Genomic DNA, 19222 nt, shown 5'->3' with positions numbered 1-19222 from the left:
CTTCCAAACAGCTCTCAAGGAAACTCACTTTTCACACTCTATGCTTAATGCCCTTAGAGTGCCTAGGACTGAAAGAAGCTTGGTCAGCATCGCACACAAACCAATGCTCCACATGCGGGTTTCACATGCCACCAACTCCACATTCACAGACAACTTCAGCGCCAAAGCCGTTTTCAGATAGCCCTCAATGCAAAGGCTCTAGACGCAAATATTGGTGTGAGAGCTAATTCAATCAAGGAAACACTGCATGTTGGTGAAGGGCATATTGAAGAAGAAGCAGCCGAGTGGTTCTTGTGGGAGAACAACTCCATTCGGCTCACTAACTTCACACACCATCAGGCTTCCAAGCAGCTCTCAAGGAATCTCACTTTTCACACTCTATCCTTAATGCCCTTTGAGTGCATTATCTAAGAATGAACCTGGTAGAGCTTCGCACACAAACCAATGCTCCACATGCGGGTTTCACATGCCACCAACTCCACATTCACAGACAACTTCAGCGCCAAAGCCGTTTTCAGATAGCCCTCAATGCAAAGGCTCTACACGCAAATATTGGTGTGAGAGCTAATTCAATCAAGGAAACACTGCATGTTGGTGAAGGGCATATTGAAGAAGAAGCAGCCGACTGATTCTTGTGGGAGAACAACTCCATTTGGCTCACTAACTTCACACACCATCAGGCTTCCAAGCAGCTCTCAGGGAAACTCACTTTTCACACTCTATGCTTAATGCCCTTTGAGTGCCTAGGAATGAAAGAAGCTTGGTCAGCATCGCACACAAACCAATGCTCCACATGCGGGTTTCACATGCCACCAACTCTACATTCACAGACAACTTCAGCGCCAAAGCCGTTTTCAGATAGCCCTCAATGCAAAGGCTCTAGACGCAAATATTGGTGTGAGAGCTAATTCAATCAAGGAAACACAGCATGTTGGTGAAGGGCATATTGAAGAAGAAGCAGCCGAGTGGTTCTTGTGGGAGAACAACTCCATTTGGCTCACTAACTTCACACAACATCAGGCTTCCAAGCAGCTCTCAAGGAAACTCACTTTTCACACTCTATGCTTAATGCCCTTAGAGTGCCTAGGACTGAAAGAAGCTTGGTCAGCATCGCACACAAACCAATGCTCCACATGCGGGTTTCACATGCCACCAACTCCACATTCACAGACAACTTCAGCGATAGAGCTGTTTTCAGATAGCCCTCAATGCAAAGGCTCTAGACGCAAATATTGGTGTGAGAGCTAATTCAATCAGGGAAACACTGCATGTTGGTGAAGGGCATATTGAAGAAGAAGCAGCCGAGTGGTTCTTGTGGGAGAACAACTCCATTTGGCTCACTAACTTCACACACCATCAGGCTTCCAAGCAGCTCTCAAGGAAACTCACTTTTCACACTCTATGCTTAATGCCCTTTGAGTGCCTAGGAATGAAAGAAGCTTGGTCAGCATCGCACACAAACCAATGCTCCACATGCGGGTTTTACATGCTACCAACTCCACATTCACAGACAACTTCAGCGCCAAAGCCGTTTTCAGATAGCCCTCAATGCAAAGGCTCTAGACGCAAATATTGGTGTGAGAGCTAATTCAATCAAGGAAACACTGCATGTTGGTGAAGGGCATATTGAAGAAGAAGCAGCCAAGTGATTCTTGTGGGAGAACAACTCCATTTGGCTCACTAACTTCACACACCATCAGGCTTCCAAGCAGCTCTCAAGGAAACTCACTTTTCACACTCTATGCTTAATGCCCGTTGAGTGCCTAGAACTGAAAGAAGCTTGGTCAGCATCACACACAAACCAATGCTCCACATGCGGGTTTCACATGCCACCAACTCCACATTCACAGACAACTTCAGCGCCAAAGCCGTTTTCAGATAGCCCTCAATGCAAAGGCTCTAGACGCAAATACTGGTGTGAGAGCTAATTCAATCAAGGAAACACTGCATGTTGGTGAAGGGCATATTGAAGAAGAAGCAGCCGAGTGGTTCCTGTGGGAGAACAACTCCATTTCGCTCACTAACTTCACACACCATCAGGCTTCCAAGCAGCTCTCAAGGAAACTCACTTTTCACACTCTATGCTTAATGCCCTTTGAGTGCCTAGGAATGAAAGAAGCTTGGTCAGCATCGCACACAAACCAATGCTCCACATGCGGGTTTTACATGCTACCAACTCCACATTCACAGACAACTTCAGCGCCAAAGCCGTTTTCAGATAGCCCTCAATGCAAAGGCTCTAGACGCAAATATTGGTGTGAGAGCTAATTCAATCAAGGAAACACTGCATGTTGGTGAAGGGCATATTGAAGAAGAAGCAGCCAAGTGATTCTTGTGGGAGAACAACTCCATTTGGCTCACTAACTTCACACACCATCAGGCTTCCAAGCAGCTCTCAAGGAAACTCACTTTTCACACTCTATGCTTAATGCCCGTTGAGTGCCTAGAACTGAAAGAAGCTTGGTCAGCATCACACACAAACCAATGCTCCACATGCGGGTTTCACATGCCACCAACTCCACATTCACAGACAACTTCAGCGCCAAAGCCGTTTTCAGATAGCCCTCAATGCAAAGGCTCTAGACGCAAATACTGGTGTGAGAGCTAATTCAATCAAGGAAACACTGCATGTTGGTGAAGGGCATATTGAAGAAGAAGCAGCCGAGTGGTTCCTGTGGGAGAACAACTCCATTTCGCTCACTAACTTCACACACCATCAGGCTTCCAAGCAGCTCTCAAGGAAACTCACTTTTCACACTCTATGCTTAATGCCCTTTGAGTGCCTAGGAATGAAAGAAGCTTGGTCAGCATCGCACACAAACCAATGCTCCACATGCGGGTTTCACATGCCACCAACTCCACATTCACAGACAACTTCAGCGCCAAAGCCGTTTTCAGAGAGCCCTCAATGCAAAGGCTCTAGACGCAAATATTGGTGTGAGAGCTAATTCAATCAAGGAAACACTGCATGTTGGTGAAGGGCATATTGAAGAAGAAGCAGCCGAGTGGTTCCTGTGGGAGAACAACTCCATTTGGCTCACTAACATCACACACCATCAGGCTTCCAAGCAGCTCTCAAGGAAACTCACTTTTCACACTCTATGCTTAATGCCCTTTGAGTGCCTAGGAATGAAAGAAGCTTGGTAAGCATCGCACACAAACCAATGCTCCACATGCGGGTTTCACATGCCACCAACTCTACATTCGCAGACAACTTCAGCGCCAAAGCCGTTTTCAGATAGCCCTCAATGCAAAGGCTCTAGACGCAAATATTGGTGTGAGAGCTAATTCAATCAAGGAAACACTGCATGTTGGTGAAGGGCATATTGAAGAAGAAGCAGCCGAGTGATTCTTGGGGGAGAACAACTCCATTTGGCTCACTAACATCACACACCATCAGGCTTCCAAGCAGCTCTCCAGGAAACTCACTTTTCACACTCTATGCTTAATGCCCTTTGAGTGCATTATCTAGGAATGAACCTGGTAGAGCATCGCACACAAACCAATGCTCCACATGCGGGTTTCACATGCCACCAACTCCACATTCACAGACAACTTCAGCGCCAAAGCCGTTTTCAGATAGCCCTCAATGCAAAGGCTCTAGACGCAAATATTGGTGTGAGAGCTAATTCAATCAAGGAAACACTGCATGTTGGTGAAGGGCATATTGAAGAAGAAGCAGCCGAGTGATTCTTGTGGGAGAACAACTCCATTTGGCTCACTAACATCACACACCATCAGGCTTCCAAGCAGCTCTCAAGGAAACTCACTTTTCACACTCTATGCTTAATGCCCTTTGAGTGCCTAGGAATGAAAGAAGCTTGGTAAGCATCGCACACAAACCAATGCTCCACATGCGGGTTTCACATGCCACCAACTCCACATTCACAGACAACTTCAGCGCCAGAGCCGTTTTCAGATAGCCCTCAATGCAAAGGCTCTAGACGCAAATATTGGTGTGAGAGCTAATTCAATCAAGGAAACATTGCATGTTGGTGAAGGGCATATTGAAGAAGAAGCAGCCGAGTGGTTCTTGTGGGAGAACAACTCCATTTGGCTCACTAACTTCATACACCATCACGCTTGCAAACAGCTCTCAAGGAAACTCACTTTTCACACTCTATGCTTAACGCCCTTTGAGAGTATTATCTAGGAATGAACCTGGTAGAGCATCGCACACAAACCAATGCTCCACATGCGGGTTTCACATGCCACCAACTCCACATTCACAGACAACTTCAGCGCCAGAGTCGTTTTCAGATAGCCCTCAATGCAAAGGCTCTAGACGCAAATATTGGTGTGAGACCTAATTCAAGCAAGGAAACACTGCATGTTGGTGAAGGGCATATTGAAGAACAAGCAGCCGAGTGGTTCTTGTGGGAGAACAACTCCATTTGGCTCACTAACTTCACACACCATCAGGCTTCCAAGCAGCTCTCAAGGAAACTCACTTTTCACACTCTATGCTTAATGCCCTTAGAGTGCCTAGGACTGAAAGAAGCTTGGTCAGCATCGCACACAAACCAATGCTCCACATGCGGGTTTCACATGCCACCAACTCCACATTCACAGACAACTTCAGCGCCAAAGCCGTTTTCAGATAGCCCTCAATGCAAAGGCTCTAGACGCAAATATTGGTGTGAGAGCTAATTCAATCAAGGAAACACTGCATGTTGGTGAAGGGCATATTGAAGAAGAAGCAGCCGAGTGGTTCTTGGGGGAGAACAACTCCATTTGGCTCACTAACTTCACACACCATCAGGCTTCCAAGCAGCTCTCAAGGAATCTCACTTTTCACACTCTATCCTTAATGCCCTTTGAGTGCATTATCTAAGAATGAACCTGGTAGAGCTTCGCACACAAACCAATGCTCCACATGCAGGTTTCACATGCCACCAACTCCACATTCACAGACAACTTCAGCGCCAAAGCCGTTTTCAGATAGCCCTCAATGCAAAGGCTCTAGACGCAAATATTGGTGTGAGAGCTAATTCAATCAAGGAAACACTGCATGTTGGTGAAGGGCATATTGAAGAAGAAGCAGCCGACTGATTCTTGTGGGAGAACAACTCCATTTGGCTCACTAACTTCACACACCATCAGGCTTCCAAGCAGCTCTCAAGGAAACTCAATTTTCACACTCTATGCTTAATGCCCTTAGAGTGCCTAGGACTGAAAAAAGCTTGGTCAGCATCGCACACAAACCAATGCTCCACATGCGGGTTTCACATGCCACCAACTCCACATTCACAGACAACTTCAGCGATAGAGCTGTTTTCAGGTAGCCCTCAATGCAAAGGCTCTAGACGCAAATATTGGTGTGAGAGCTAATTCAATCAGGGAAACACTGCATGTTGGTGAAGGGCATATTGAAGAAGAAGCAGCCGAGTGGTTCTTGTGGGAGAACAACTCCATTTGGCTCACTAACTTCACACACCATCAGGCTTCCAAGCAGCTCTCAAGGAAACTCACTTTTCACACTCTATGCTTAATGCCCTTTGAGTGCCTAGGAATGAAAGAAGCTTGGTAAGCCTCGCACACAAACCAATGCTCCACATGCGGGTTTCACAGGCCACCAACTCCACATTCGCAGACAACTTCAGCGCCAGAGCCGTTTTCAGATAGCCCTCAATGCAAAGGCTCTAGACGCAAATATTGGTGTGAGAGCTAATTCAATCAAGGAAACACGGCATGTTGGTGAAGGGCATATTGAAGAAGAAGCAGCCGAGTGGTTCTTGTGGGAGAACAACTCCATTTGGCTCACTAACTTCATACACCATCACGCTTCCAAACAGCTCTCAAGGAAACTCACTTTTCACACTCTATGCTTAACGCCCTTTGAGAGTATTATCTAGGAATGAACCTGGTAGAGCATAACACACAAGCCAATGCTCCACATGCGGGTTTCACATGCCACCAACTCCACATTCACAGACAACTTCAGCGCCAGAGTCGTTTTCAGATAGCCCTCAATGCAAAGGCTCTAGACGCAAATATTGGTGTGAGACCTAATTCAAGCAAGGAAACACTGCATGTTGGTGAAGGGCATATTGAAGAACAAGCAGCCGAGTGGTTCTTGTGGGAGAACAACTCCATTTGGCTCACTAACTTCACACACCATCAGGCTTCCAAGCAGCTCTCAAGGAAACTCACTTTTCACACTCTATGCTTAATGCCCTTAGAGTGCCTAGAACTGAAAGAAGCTTGGTCAACATCGCACACAAACCAATGCTCCACATGCGGGTTTCACATGCCACCAACTCCACATTCACAGACAACTTCAGCGCCAAAGCCGTTTTCAGATAGCCCTCAATGCAAAGGCTCTAGACGCAAATATTGGTGTGAGAGCTAATTCAATCAAGGAAACACTGCATGTTGGTGAAGGGCATATTGAAGAAGAAGCAGCCGAGTGGTTCTTGGGGGAGAACAACTCCATTTGGCTCACTAACTTCACACACCATCAGGCTTCCAAGCAGCTCTCAAGGAATCTCACTTTTCACACTCTATGCTTAATGCCCTTTGAGTGCATTATTTACGAATGAACCTCGTAGAGCTTCGCACACAAACCAATGCTCCACATGCGGGTTTCACATGCCACCAACTCCACATTCACAGACAACTTCAGCGCCAAAGCCGTTTTCAGATAGCCCTCAATGCAAAGGCTCTACACGCAAATATTGGTGTGAGAGCTAATTCAATCAAGGAAACACTGCATGTTGGTGAAGGGCATATTGAAGAAGAAGCAGCCGACTGATTCTTGTGGGAGAACAACTCCATTTGGCTCACTAACTTCACACACCATCAGGCTTCCAAGCAGCTCTCAAGGAAACTCAATTTTCACACTCTATGCTTAATGCCCTTTGAGTGCCTAGGAATGAAAGAAGCTTGGTCAGCATCGCACACAAACCAATGCTCCACATGCGGGTTTCACATGCCACCAACTCTACATTCACAGACAACTTCAGCGCCAAAGCCGTTTTCAGATAGCCCTCAATGCAAAGGCTCTAGACGCAAATATTGGTGTGAGAGCTAATTCAATCAAGGAAACACTGCATGTTGGTGAAGGGCATATTGAAGAAGAAGCAGCCGAGTGGTTCTTGTGGGAGAACAACTCCATTTGGCTCACTAACTTCACACAACATCAGGCTTCCAAGCAGCTCTCAAGGAAACTCACTTTTCACACTCTATGCTTAATGCCCTTAGAGTGCCTAGGACTGAAAGAAGCTTGGTCAGCATCGCACACAAACCAATGCTCCACATGCGGGTTTCACATGCCACCAACTCCACATTCACAGACAACTTCAGCGCCAAAGCCGTTTTCAGATAGCCCTCAATGCAAAGGCTCTAGACGCAAATATTGGTGTGAGAGCTAATTCAATCAGGGAAACACTGCATGTTGGTGAAGGGCATATTGAAGAAGAAGCAGCCGAGTGGTTCTTGTGGGAGAACAACTCCATTTGGCTCACTAACTTCACACACCATCAGGCTTCCAAGCAGCTCTCAAGGAAACTCACTTTTCACACTCTATGCTTAATGCCCTTTGAGTGCCCAGGAATGAAAGAAGCTTGGTCAGCATCGCACACAAACCAATGCTCCACATGCGGGTTTTACATGCTACCAACTCCACATTCACAGACAACTTCAGCGCCAAAGCCGTTTTCAGATAGCCCTCAATGCAAAGGCTCTAGACGCAAATATTGGTGTGAGAGCTAATTCAATCAAGGAAACACTGCATGTTGGTGAAGGGCATATTGAAGAAGAAGCAGCCAAGTGATTCTTGTGGGAGAACAACTCCATTTGGCTCACTAACTTCACACACCATCAGGCTTCCAAGCAGCTCTCAAGGAAACTCACTTTTCACACTCTATGCTTAATGCCCGTTGAGTGCCTAGAACTGAAAGAAGCTTGGTCAGCATCACACACAAACCAATGCTCCACATGCGGGTTTCACATGCCACCAACTCCACATTCACAGACAACTTCAGCGCCAAAGCCGTTTTCAGATAGCCCTCAATGCAAAGGCTCTAGACGCAAATACTGGTGTGAGAGCTAATTCAATCAAGGAAACACTGCATGTTGGTGAAGGGCATATTGAAGAAGAAGCAGCCGAGTGGTTCTTGTGGGAGAACAACTCCATTTGGCTCACTAACTTCACACACCATCAGGCTTCCAAGCAGCTCTCAAGGAAACTCACTTTTCACACTCTATGCTTAATGCCCTTTGAGTGCCTAGGAATGAAAGAAGCTTGGTAAGCATCGCACACAAACCAATGCTCCACATGCGGGTTTCACATGCCACCAACTCCACATTCGCAGACAACTTCAGCGCCAGAGCCGTTTTCAGATAGCCCTCAATGCAAAGGCTCTAGACGCAAATATTGGTGTGAGAGCTAATTCTATCAAGGAAACACGGCATGTTGGTGAAGGGCATATTGAAGAAGAAGCAGCCGAGTGGTTCTTGTGGGAGAACAACTCCATTTGGCTCACTAACTTCATACACCATCACGCTTCCAAACAGCTCTCAAGGAAACTCACTTTTCACACTCTATGCTTAACGCCCTTTGAGAGTATTATCTAGGAATGAACCTGGTAGAGCATAACACACAAGCCAATGCTCCACATGCGGGTTTCACATGCCACCAACTCCACATTCACAGACAACTTCAGCGCCAGAGTCGTTTTCAGATAGCCCTCAATGCAAAGGCTCTAGACGCAAATATTGGTGTGAGAGCTAATTCAATCAAGGAAACACTGCATGTTGGTGAAGGGCATATTGAAGAAGAAGCAGCCGAGTTGTTCTTTTGGGAGAACAACTCCATTTGGCTCACTAACTTCACACACCATCAGGCTTCCAAGCAGCTCACAAGGAAACTCAATTTTCACACTCTATGCTTAATGCCCTTTGAGTGCCTAGGACTGAAAGAAGCTTGGTCAGCATCGCACACAAACCAATGCTCCACATGCGGGTTTCACATGCCACCAACTCCACATTCACAGACAACTTCAGCGCCAAAGCCGTTTTCAGATAGCCCTCAATGCAAAGGCTCTAGACGCAAATATTGGTGTGAGAGCTAATTCAATCAAGGAAACACTGCATGTTGGTGAAGGGCATATTGAAGAAGAAGCAGCCGAGTGGTTCTTGTGGGAGAACAACTCCATTTGGCTCACTAACTTCACACACCATCAGGCTTCCAAGCAGCTCTCAAGGAAACTCACTTTTCACACTCTATGCTTAATGCCCTTTGAGTGTATTATCTAGGAATGAACCTGGTAGAGCATCGCACACAAACCAATGCTCCACATGCGGGTTTCACATGCCACCAACTCCACATTCACAGACAACTTCAGCGCCAAAGCCGTTTTCAGATAGCCCTCAATGCAAAGGCTCTAGGCGCAAATATTGGTGTGAGAGCTAATTCAATCAAGGAAACACTGCATGTTAGTGAAGGGCATATTGAAGAAGAAGCAGCTGAGTGGTTCTTGTGGGAGAACAACTCCATTTGGCTCACTAACTTCACACACCATCAGGCTTCCAAGCAGCTCTCAAGGAAACTCACTTTTCACACTCTATGCTTAATGCCCTTTGAGTGCCTAGGACTGAAAGAAGATTGGTCAGCATCGCACACAAACCAATGCTCCACATGCGGGTTTCACATGCCACCAACTCCACATTCACAGACAACTTCAGCGCCAAAGCCGTTTTCAGATAGCCCTCAATGCAAAGGCTCTAGACGCAAATATTGGTGTGAGAGCTAATTCAATCAAGGAAACACTGCATGTTGGTGAAGGGCATATTGAAGAAGAAGCAACCGAGTGATTCTTGTGGGAGAACAACTCCATTTGGCTCACTAACTTCACACACCATCAGGCTTCCAAGCAGCTCTCAAGGAAACTCACTTTTCACACTCTATGCTTAATGCCCTTTGAGTGCCTAGGACTGAAAGAAGATTGGTCAGCATCGCACACAAACCAATGCTCCACATGCGGGTTTCACATGCCACCAACTCCACATTCACAGACAACTTCAGCGCCAAAGCCGTTTTCAGATAGCCCTCAATGCAAAGGCTCTAGACGCAAATATTGATGTGAGAGCTAATTCAATCAAGGAAACACTGCATGTTGGTGAAGGGCATATTGAAGAAGAAGCAGCCGAGTGATTCTTGTGGGAGAACAACTCCATTTGTCTCACTAACTTCACACACCATCAGGCTTCCAAGCAGCTCTCAAGGAAACTCACTTTTCACACTCTATCCTTAATGCCCTTTGAGTGCATTATCTAGGAATGAACCTGGTAGAGCATCGCACACAAACCAATGCTCTTCAAGTGGGTTTCACTTGCCACCAACTCCACATTCACAGACAACTTCAGCGCCAAAGCCTTTTTCAGATAGTCCTCAATGCAAAGGCTCTAGACGCAAATATTGGTGTGAGAGCTAATTCAAGCAAGGAAACACTGCATCTTGGTGAAGGGCATATTGAAGAACAAGCAGCCGAGTGATTCTTGTGGGAGAACAACTCCATTTGGCTCACTAACTTCACACACCATCAGGCTTCCAAGCAGCTCTCAAGGAAACTCACTTTTCACACTCTATGCTTAATGCCCTTTGAGTGCCTAGGACTGAAAGAAGATTGGTCAGCATCGCACACAAACCAATGCTCCACATGCGGGTTTCACATGCCACCAACTCCACATTCACAGACAACTTCAGCGCCAAAGCCGTTTTCAGATAGCCCTCAATGCAAAGGCTCTAGACGCAAATATTGGTGTGAGAGCTAATTCAATCAAGGAAACACTGCATGTTGGTGAAGGGCATATTGAAGAAGAAGCAACCGAGTGATTCTTGTGGGAGAACAACTCCATTTGGCTCAATAACTTCACACACCATCAGGCTTCCAAGCAGCTCTCAAGGAAACTCACTTTCACACTCTATGCTTAATGCCCTTTGAGTGCCTAGGACTGAAAGAAGATTGGTCAGCATCGCACACAAACCAATGCTCCACATGCGGGTTTCACATGCCACCAACTCCACATTCACAGACAACTTCAGCGCCAAAGCCGTTTTCAGATAGCCCTCAATGCAAAGGCTCTAGACGCAAATATTGATGTGAGAGCTAATTCAATCAAGGAAACACTGCATGTTGGTGAAGGGCATATTGAACAAGAAGCAGCCGAGTGATTCTTGGGGGAGAACAACTCCATTTGGCTCACTGACTTCACATACCATCCGGCTTCCAAGCAGCTCTCAAGGAAACTCACTTTTCACACTCTATGCTTAATGCCCTTTGAGTGCCTAGGACTGAAAGAAGCTTGGTAAGCATCGCACACAAACCAATGCTCCACATGCGGGTTTCACAGGCCACCAACTCCACATTCACAGACAACTTCAGCGCCAGAGTTTTTTTCAGATAGCCCTCAATGCAAAGGCTCTAGACGCAAATATTGGTGTGAGAGCTAATTCAATCAAGGAAACACTGCATGTTGGTGAAGGGCATATTGAAGAAGAAGCAGCCGAGTGGTTCTTGTGGGAGAACAACTCCATTTGGCTCACTAACTTCACACACCATCACGCTTCCAAGCAGCTCTCAAGGAAACTCACTTTTCACACTCTATGCTTAATGCCCTTTGAGTGTATTATCTAGGAATGCACCTGGTAGAGCATCGCACACAAAACAATGCTCCACATGCGGGTTTCACATGCTTCCAACTCCCCGTTAACAGACAACTTCAGCGCCAAAGCCGTTTTCAGATAGCCCTCAATGCAGAAGGCTCTACACGCAAATATTGGTGTGAGAGCTAATTCAATCAAGGAAACACTGCATGTTGGTGAAGGGCATATTGAAGAAGAAGCAGCCGAGTGATTCTTGTGGGAGAACAACTCCACTTGGCTCACTAACTTCACACACCATCAGGCTACCAAGCAGCTCTCAAGGAAACTCACTTTTCACACTCTATGCTTAATGCCCTTTGAGTTCATTATCTAGCAATGGAACTGGTAGAGCATCACACACAAAGCAATGCTCCACCTGCGGGTTTCACATGCCACCAACTCCACATTCACAGACAACTTCAGCGCCAAAGCTGTTTTCAGATAGCCCTCAATGCAAAGGCTCTAGACGCAAATATTGGTGTGAGAGCTAATTCAATCAAGGAAACACTGCATGTTGGTGAAGGGCATATTGAAGAAGAAGCAGCCGAGTGGTTCTTGTGGGAGAACAACTCCATTTGGCTCACTAACTTCACACACCATCAGGCTTCCAAGCAGCTCTCAAGGAAACTCACTTTTCACACTCTATGTTTAATGCCCTTTGAGTGTATTATCTAGGAATGAACCTGGTAGAGCATTGCACACAAACCAATGCTCCACATGCGGGTTTCACATGCCACCAACTCCACATTCACAGACAACTTCAGCGCCAAAGCCGTTTTCAGATAGCCCTCAATGCAGAAGGCTCTACACGCAAATATTGGTGTGAGAGCTAATTCAATCAAGGAAACACTGCATGTTAGTGAAGGGCATATTGAAGAAGAAGCAGCTGAGTGGTTCTTGTGGGAGAACAACTCCATTTGGCTCACTAACTTCACACACCATCAGGCTTCCAAGCAGCTCTCAAGGAAACTCACTTTTCACACTCTATGCTTAATGCCCTTAGAGTGCCTAGGACTGAAAGAAGATTGGTCAGCATCGCACACAAACCAATGCTCCACCTGCGGGTTTCACATGCCACCAACTCCACATTCACAGACAACTTCAGCGCCAAAGCCGTTTTCAGATAGCCCTCAATGCAAAGGCTCTAGACGCAAATATTGGTGTGAGAGCTAATTCAATCAAGGAAACACTGCATGTTGGTGAAGGGCATATTGAAGAAGAAGCAACCGAGTGATTCTTGTGGGAGAACAACTCCATTTGGCTCACTAACTTCACACACCATCAGGCTTCCAAGCAGCTCTCAAGGAAACTCACTTTTCACACTCTATGCTTAATGCCCTTTGAGTGCCTAGGACTGAAAGAAGCTTGGTCAGCATCGCACACAAACCAATGCTCCACATGCGGGTTTCACATGCCACCAACTCCACATTCACAGACAACTTCAGCGCCAAAGCCATTTTCAGATAGCCCTCAATGCAAAGGCTCTAGACGCAAATATTGATGTGAGAGCTAATTCAATCAAGGAAACACTGCATGTTAGTGAAGGGCATATTGAAGAAGAAGCAGCCGAGTGGTTCTTGTGGGAGAACAACTCCATTTGGCTCACTGACTTCACATACCATCAGGCTTCCAAGCAGCTCTCAAGGAAACTCACTTTTCACACTCTATGCTTAATGCCCTTTGAGTGCCTAGGACTGAAAGAATCTTGGTCAGCATCGCACACAAACCAATGCTCCACATGCGGGTTTCACAGGCCACCAACTCCACATTCACAGACAACTTCAGTGCCAGAGTTTTTTTCAGATAGCCCTCAATGCAAAGGCTCTAGACGCAAATATTGGTGTGAGAGCTAATTCAATCAAGGAAACACTGCATCTTGGTGAAGGGCATATTGAAGAAGAAGCAGCCGAGTGGTTCTTGTGGGAGAACAACTCCATTTGGCTCACTAACTTCACACACCATCAGGCTTCCAAGCAGCTCTCAAGGAAACTCACTTTTCACACTCTATGCTTAATGCCCTTTGAGTGCCTAGGACTGAAAGAAGCTTGGTAGAGCATCGCACACAAACCAATGCTCCACATGCGGGTTTCACAGGCCACCAACTCCACATTCACAGACAACTTCAGCGCCAGAGCCGTTTTCAGATAGCCCTCAATGCAAAGGCTCTAGACGCAAATATTGGTGTGAGAGCTAATTCAAGCAAGGAAACACGGCATGTTGGTGAAGGGCATATTGAAGAAGAAGCAGCCGAGTGGTTCTTGTGGGAGAACAACTCCATTTGGCTCACTAACTTCACACACCATCAGGCTTCCAAGCAGCTCTCAAGGAAACTCACTTTTCACACTCTATGCTTAATGCCCTTTGAGTGTATTATCTAGCAATGGGACTGGTAGAGCATCACACACAAAGCAATGCTCCACCTGCGGGTTTCACATGCCACCAACTCCACATTCACAGACAACTTCAGCGCCAAAACCGTTTTCAGATAGCCCTCAATGCAAAGGCTTTAGACGCAAATATTGGTGTGAGAGCTAATTCAATCAAGGAAACACTGCATGTTCGTGAAGGGCATATTGAAGAAAAAGCAGCCGAGTGGTTCTTGTGGGAGAACAACTCCATTTGGCTCACTAACTTCACACACCATCAGGCTTCCAAGCAGCTCTCAAGGAAACTCACTTTTCACACTCTATGCTTAATGCCCTTTGAGTGCATTATCTAGGAATGCACCTGGTAGAGCATCGCACACAAACCAATGCTCCACATGCGGGTTTCACATGCCACCAACTCCACATTCACAGACAACTTCAGCGCCAAAGCCGTTTTCAGATAGCCCTCAATGCAAAGGCTCTAGACGCAAATATTGGTGTGAGAGCTAATTCAATCAAGGAAACACTGCATGTTGGTGAAGGGCATATTGAAGAAGAAGCAGCCGAGTGGTTCTTGTGGGAGAACAACTCCATTTGGCTCACTAACTTCACACACCATCAGGCTTCCAAGCAGCTCTCAAGGAAACTCACTTTTCACACTCTATGCTTAATGCCCTTTGAGTGTATTATCTAGGAATGAACCTGGTAGAGCATCGCACACAAACCAATGCTCCACATGCGGGTTTCACATGCCACCAACTCCACATTCACAGACAACTTCAGCGCCAAAGCCGTTTTCAGATAGCCCTCAATGCAAAGGCTCTAGATGCAAATATTGGTGTGAGAGCTAATTCAATCAAGGAAACACTGCATGTTAGTGAAGGGCATATTGAAGAAGAAGCAGCTGAGTGGTTCTTGTGGGAGAACAACTCCATTTGGCTCACTAACTTCACACACCATCAGGCTTCCAAGCAGCTCTCAAGGAAACTCACTTATCACACTCTATGCTTAATGCCCTTTGAGTGCCTAGGACTGAAAGAAGATTGGTCAGCATCGCACACAAACCAATGCTCCAACTGCGGGTTTCACATGCCACCAACTCCACATTCACAGACAACTTCAGCGCCAAAGCCGTTTTCAGATAGCCCTCAATGCAAAGGCTCTAGACGCAAATATTGGTGTGAGAGCTAATTCAAGAAAGGAAACACTGCATGTTGGTGAAGGGCATATTGAAGAAAGAAGCAACCGAGTGATTCTTGTGGGAGAACAACTCCATTTGGCTCACTAACTTCACACACCATCAGGCTTCCAAGCAGCTCTCAAGGAAACTCACTTTTCACACTCTATGCTTAATGCCCTTTGAGTGCCTAGGAGTGAAAGAAGATTGGTCAGCATCGCACACAAACCAATGCTCCACATGCGGGTTTCACATGCCACCAACTCCACATTCACAGACAACTTCAGCGCCAAAGCCGTTTTCAGATAGCCCTCAATGCAAAGGCTCTAGACGCAAATATTGATGTGAGAGCTAATTCAATCAAGGAAACACTGCATGTTGGTGAAGGGCATATTGAAGAAGAAGCAGCCGAGTGATTCTTGTGGGAGAACAACTCCATTTGGCTCACTAACTTCACACACCATCAGGCTTCCAAGCAGCTCTCAAGGAAACTCACTTTTCACACTCTATCCTTAATGCCCTTTGAGTGCATTTTCTAGGAATGAACCTGGTAGAGCATCGCACACAAACCAATGCTCTTCAAGTGGGTTTCACTTGCCACCAACTCCACATTCACAGACAACTTCAGCGCCAAAGCCTTTTTCAGATAGTCCTCAATGCAAAGGCTCTAGACGCAAATATTGGTGTGAGAGCTAATTCAAGCAAGGAAACACTGCATGTTGGTGAAGGGCATATTGAAGAAGAAGCAGCCGAGTGATTCTTGTGGGAGAACAACTCCATTTGGCTCACTAACTTCACACACCATCAGGCTTCCAAGCAGCTCTCAAGGAAACTCACTTTTCACACTCTATGCTTAATGCCCTTTGAGTGCCTAGGACTGAAAGAAGATTGGTCAGCATCGCACACAAACCAATGCTCCACATGCGGGTTTCACATGCCACCAACTCCACATTCACAGACAACTTCAGCGCCAAAGCCGTTTTCAGATAGCCCTCAATGCAAAGGCTCTAGACGCAAATATTGATGTGAGAGCTAATTCAATCAAGGAAACACTGCATGTTGGTGAAGGGCATATTGAACAAGAAGTAGCCGAGTGATTCTTGGGGGAGAACAACTCCATTTGGCTCACTGACTTCACATACCATCCGGCTTCCAAGCAGCTCTCAAGGAAACTCACTTTTCACACTCTATGCTTAATGCCCTTTGAGTGCCTAGGACTGAAAGAAGCTTGGTCAGCATCGCACACAAACCAATGCTCCACATGCGGGTTTCACATGCCACCAACTCCACATTCACAGACAACTTCAGCGCCAAAGCCGTTTTCAGATAGCCCTCAATGCAAAGGCTCTAACGCAAATATTGGTGTGAGAGCTAATTCAAGCAAGGAAACACTGCATGTTCGTGAAGGGCATATTGAAGAAGAAGCAGCCGAGTGGTTCTTGTGGGAGAACAACTCCATTTGGCTCACTAACTTCACACACCATCAGGCTTCCAAGCAGCTCTCAAGGAAACTCACTTTTCACACTCTATGCTTAATGCCCTTTGAGTGTATTATCTAGGAATGCACCTGGTAGAGCATCGCACACAAACCAATGCTCCACATGCGAGTTTCACATGCTTCCAACTCCCCATTAACAGACAACTTCAGCGCCAAAGCCGTTTTCAGATAGCCCTCAATGCAAAAAATGCAAAGGCTCTAACGCAAATATTGGTGTGAGAGCTAATTCAATCAAGGAAACACTGCATGTTGGTGAAGGGCATATTGAAGAAGAAGCAGCCGAGTGATTCTGGTGGGAGAACAACTCCACTTGACTCACTAACTTCACACACCATCAGGCTACCAAGCAGCTCTCAAGGAAACTCACTTTTCACACTCTATGCTTAATGCCCTTTGAGTTCATTATCTAGCAATGGAACTGGTAGAGCATCACACACAAACCAATGCTCCACATGCGGGTTTCACATGCCACCAACTCCACATTCACAGACAACTTCAGCGCCAAAGCTGTTTTCAGATAGCCCTCAATGCAAAGGCTCTAGACGCAAATATTGGTGTGAGAGCTAATTCAATCAAGGAAAACACTGCATGTTGGTGAAGGGCATATTGAAGAAGAAGCAGCAGAGTGTTCTTGTGGGAGAACAACTCCATTTGGCTCACTAACTTCACACACCATCAGGCTTCCAAGCAGCTCTCAAGGAAACTCACTTTTCACACTCTATGCTTAATGCCCTTTGAGTGCATTATCTAGGAATGCACCTGGTAGAGCATCGCACACAAACCAATGCTCTTCAAGTGGGTTTCACTTGCCACCAACTCCACATTCACAGACAACTTCAGCGCCAGAGCCGTTTTCAGATAGCCCTCAATGCAAAGGCTCTAGACGCAAATATTGGTGTGAGAGCTAATTCAAGCAAGGAAACACTGCATGTTGGTGAAGGGCATATTGAAGAAGAAGCAGCCGAGTGGTTCTTGTGGGAGAACAACTCCATTTGGCTCACTAACTTCACACACCATCAGGCTTCCAAGCAGCTCTCAAGGAAACTCACTTTTCACACTCTATCCTTAATGCCCTTTGACTGCATTATCTAGGAATGAACCTGGTAGAGCATAACACACAAACCAATGCTCTTCAAGTGGGTTTCACTTGCCACCAACTCCACATTCACTGACAACTTCAGCGCCAAAGCCTTTTTCAGATAGTCCTCAATGCAAAGGCTCTAGACGCAAATATTGGTGTGAGAGCTAATTCAAGCAAGGAAACACTGCATGTTGGTGAAGGGCATATTGAAGAAGAAGCAGCCTAGTGATTCTTGTGGGAGAACAACTCCATTTGGCTCACTAACTTCACACACCATCAGGCTTCCAAGCAGCTCTCAAGGAAACTCACTTTTCACACTCTATGCTTAATGCCCTTTGAGTGCCTAGGACTGAAAGAAGCTTGGTCAGCATCGCACACAAACCAATGCTCCACATGCGGGTTTCACATGCCACCAACTCCACATTCACAGACAACTTCAGCGCCAAAGCTGTTTTCAGATAGCCCTCAATGCAAAGGCTCTAGACGCAAATATTGGTGTGAGAGCTAATTCAATCAAGGAAACACTGCATGTTGGTGAAGGGCATATTGAAGAAGAAGCAGCCGAGTGGTTCTTGTGGGAGAACAACTCCATTTGGCTCACTAACTTCACACACCATCAGGCTTCCAAGCAGCTCTCAAGGAAACTCACTTTTCACACTCTATGTTTAATGCCCTTTGAGTGTATTATCTAGGAATGAACCTGGTAGAGCATTGCACACAAACCAATGCTCCACATGCGGGTTTCACATGCCACCAACTCCACATTCACAGACAACTTCAGCGCCAAAGCCGTTTTCAAATAGCCCTCAATGCAAAGGCTCTAGATGCAAATATTGGTGTGAGAGCTAATTCAATCAAGGAAACACTGCATGTTAGTGAAGGGCATATTTAAGAAGAAGCAGCTGAGTGGTTCTTGTGGGAGAACAACTCCATTTGGCTCACTAACTTCACACACCATCAGGCTTCCAAGCAGCTCTCAAGGAAACTCACTTTTCACACTCTATGCTTAATGCCCTTAGAGTGCCTAGGACTGAAAGAAGATTGGTCAGCATCGCACACAAACCAATGCTCCACATGCGGGTTTCACATGCCACCAACTCCACATTCACAGACAACTTCAGCGCCAAAGCCGTTTTCAGATAGCCCTCAATGCAAAGGCTCTAGACGCAAATATTGGTGTGAGAGCTAATTCAATCAAGGAAACACTGCATGTTGGTGAAGGGCATATTGAAGAAGAAGCAACCGAGTGATTCTTGTGGGAGAACAACTCCATTTGGCTCACTAACTTCACACACCATCAGGCTTCCAAGCAGCTCTCAAGGAAACTCACTTTTCACACTCTATGCTTAATGCCCTTTGAGTGCCTAGGACTGAAAGAAGCTTGGTCAGCATCGCACACAAACCAATGCTCCACATGCGGGTTTCACATGCCACCAACTCCACATTCACAGAC

The sequence above is a fragment of the Ochotona princeps genome, chromosome 17 (genome assembly GCF_030435755.1).
Source record: "Ochotona princeps isolate mOchPri1 chromosome 17, mOchPri1.hap1, whole genome shotgun sequence".
NCBI classification, from domain to species: Eukaryota; Metazoa; Chordata; class Mammalia; order Lagomorpha; family Ochotonidae; genus Ochotona; species Ochotona princeps.
Note: the sequence above shows the minus strand (reverse complement) of the source record.